A 3435-nucleotide genomic window follows, 5' to 3' on the forward strand; every position below is an offset into this window, starting at 1 on the left:
AGCATATGACGCGTTTCTTCGATGTCTCTCGCGCATCACGGCAGCCACTCCGACTAGCCGCTGTGGCAAATGATGTGACGAACCACGGGGGGGACTACAATGATTACAATGAGGAAAAGGGCTACGCAACGCGTTAAAGCCAAAAGATCCGTTAGACGGTTACGTCGTCAGCGGCGTTGACGCGAGTCTCTCTCGCGTCCGTTTCTCTTTGTCTCTTCTGCCTCGGCTTTTGAACCGCGCGAGATCCTTTATGTGTCGCGCGGACGCAAGACGTGAAACGCGAACGATTTTACGAGATCCATCAAGGCACACTCTTTCTCCGTCTGTCTTTTTCACCGTCGGTGCTCATATCCATTGCTAATTGCACGACGCTTTTGTGTACAGTCGACCGCGCCGTACGCGGCGCTTTCCTTTCAGTCTCGTTAGTCCGACAAATTGCCGAAACAAACGTATGCGTATCGATCCGTGAACGTTCGTTTTATTTGCGCAGGTAAATTAATGCTCGTTGCTCTCGCGAGTTGCTCATTAATGGTGAAATTATTCACTCGCTCGCCTATAACTCTAACGCGCAACGAATTGCTAACGAGACAGAGAGAAAACGTGTTTGAGATAGACGGATAGATAGATAAAGGTATTTATTGCCGTCCAGGGCGAGTCCTCTAAGAGCATTGAAACGGAGGAAAAGTATTAACAAGTGTGCAATTAACGAAAATAGTACGACAAAAACAAATCGAATTAATACACAAAAATATGAAAAAGAAATTATATAGAGACGAAAAAGATGGGGCAGCGAGGAACGGATGCGAATGAAGACAAAAAAAAGCCGCAATTATATCTATTTGAGAGAGAGAGAGAGAGAGAATATACAAAAAGATTCAGAGTGTGTTAATTATACGGTTTGATCTTCTGCGTATCTTAATGTTTCTTTTTAAAATTGCGATTCATATCGTTGTACCATCGTAAAAGCGCTCGTCCTTTTTTACTCGCTCTCTAAAACTGCGTGTACCGTTTTGCTCAACTCTATAATGCCCGTTTCTACCAATGTGGATTAACTTTAACCTCGGTTCAACTAACTCTGGTCGTCTCTTTCTAATTCTTAGAGCTAGAAAAGAGTCAGTCGAATCGAGATTAAAATCGAACTACATATAAATGTAGCATAAATCTTTCTCTCCCCCTGTCCCTCATTACAAGAATAACGTAATTGTTACATTGTTCGTATAAATGGCCAATGTCGCGAATGTTCAAATACTTTGCGGTTGAAGCGTGGAAACTCATTCTCCCGCCCACAATTGTGCGGTTTACCGTGACGAAAGAATGACAGAAAGAAGTATGATAAAATTTCCGAATAGCGGGAAACAGAGTTTCCATTGTGCGTTAAATTGAATCCACTGGAAAACAATCGGATCTCTACGGAATGAAACGAATAAACTCGAGCAAGGGTTTCACACATTTCGCACACTGGGGAAAAAAAATGTCTGATTAAAGAAGACATTGGACGAGCCAGAAGATTTGGATTATATCAATTCTACTTATCTTAATTGGGGACCTCTAGTAGATATAAGTTAGAAAATTCAGATTCGTCCATTTCCAATCAGACATTTCCAACGAATCCCCAGCCAGGCATTTTTCTCAATCGCACAGAGAAAATACCCGTGAGATTCAGTAGCAATACGACACGTTACAATTTCGAAATCGATCGTGTTTAATCAGCATTCTTCATCGCGCTATCTCGCGCGTGTGTATCCGCTCGAGACGACAGACATTCCTCTCTTCTTTTTACACGGTCCGTGCCGCGTTCTCGCTTCCGTTACACTGAGACGCGCATCCGTCGCAGGTACATATATTCAGCAACGCGAGATACATATTCTAATGAAGCGTAATGTCTAACATCTGATGCTCGAAGCGTGCGGTGTGCCCGCTCGCACCCGCGAGCGAGCGAGCGAGCGAGCGAGCGGGCGCAGTTTGATACGGCCTTGCTAATGCAACGAGATAACGGCTCGTATGGTCGGTTTGTACCGAATGACCCAATTTCACCAGTGTCGTATGGCATACGTGCGATAACTGTTGCGGCACAAGCACCGACGCGCGGACAAGATCGAGCACGTGAAAGGAAAATACGTAGGTAGCCAGGCAGATAAGCGGTCAGCTCGCCATGGACCGATGCACGGACATTCAGGAAGACGAACAAATAAACGCGCCGCCGCCTCTCCCAACTATCTACCTCCTCCTCGCCTCACCTAATTCCTATACATTACGTCTGTCGATGTAAATGTTTCGGGCGACGGGAAAAATCGCGGGCTGCCGACCTGCTTGACCGCGAAGGAAAGATCGCGAGATTACAGTAGTTTCGCGAAAGGTTCTCCTGATGTTGAAAGAAAAAAAAAAAAAAGAAATTTTCGCGAGGACGGAAAGCGACCTCGGGGGGAGAGGGGGGGGGGGAGGGAGCTCGTCGAAAGGGGGGCACGCATGAATGAGGAAAGCCCCGCTGTATAATTGGAAAATATATCTCGTTTACATACGTTTCACGTACAACGGAAATTCTACGCGATTTCGCCGATCTACGCAGCTGTAGATCGCGGGGGCATTCTGGCCGCAACCAGAGAATTTCCATCTCTTCGAGTCGAACTTGACATGTAGCAATTACGTCGGTCGTTCTTCTTATTTGCATAATTTCGCACGGTACAGACGTCATTTTTCTCTCATTGTCGCACAAACGAGAAATTATGTTTCCCGTGTTATTAACTTTTCGCATTATCGCATTCGAAAAAAAGAGTGCATTTCGCTTAGCTGTGTATCACGAATATGGAGATTACGATAAAATGCGAGTAAACGACGGAAAATTATAGAGAGGAAAGATGTAACGTTGATAAAAGACGGGCTGGATTGCGAGCTTCGTACGCGACGAAATGGCGTGTACTCGAGTTCAACGTGAACTTTAGCCGCGCTCAGAAAAATCTAATTACCGTTGCGAGAGCGAGAGCTCTATCCTGTTAAGGTCGTCCCAGAAGCAAACATTCGGAACTGTATAAAGGGAAAATGCGTTACGTTCTATAATACATTATCCCATCCGTATCATGTAATATCTCGGCAAACCGCAGAGATACGAGGTCTATAATCCTTTCCCTCATTCGCGATATTGACGCGGAAAAGCGAAAGCGGCGATTTTTCGAGGGAAAACGGGAAGGGAGGAAAAAAAAAAGGGAAAAAGGAATCGATGCAAACGCAAGAAAGTAAACGCAAAAGTGAAGACGACGCGCGTTGAGCTACTTTTCGAAAAATATCTCTTCCCCGTTTCTTGAAAGTCCACTTTAGACAGTGCCTATAATTCATATTGGAATTCAGGGCAGAATTCTGCTAATAATTTTACCTGGTGTATAATATAAAAAAAATATTTAATTAGAACGCGCATAAATATTTATATATATATATATATAT

At 44.4% G+C, this 3435-nt stretch overlaps 2 protein-coding genes across 4 annotated transcripts in view; one reads left to right on the top strand and one right to left on the bottom strand.

The window, feature by feature from the left end:
• Nucleotides 1-3435, bottom strand: part of LOC108750297 (elongation factor-like GTPase 1) — a 43983-nt gene that overhangs the window by 18436 nt on the left and 22112 nt on the right. The gene's annotated exons all lie outside the window — the stretch shown is intronic.
• LOC108750298 (mucin-5AC) overlaps nucleotides 1-3435 on the top strand; it is a 23969-nt gene that overhangs the window by 2455 nt on the left and 18079 nt on the right. The gene's annotated exons all lie outside the window — the stretch shown is intronic.

Source organism: Trachymyrmex septentrionalis, unplaced genomic scaffold (genome assembly GCF_001594115.1).
Source record: "Trachymyrmex septentrionalis isolate Tsep2-gDNA-1 unplaced genomic scaffold, Tsep1.0 scaffold35, whole genome shotgun sequence".
Classification (NCBI taxonomy): Eukaryota; Metazoa; Arthropoda; class Insecta; order Hymenoptera; family Formicidae; genus Trachymyrmex; species Trachymyrmex septentrionalis.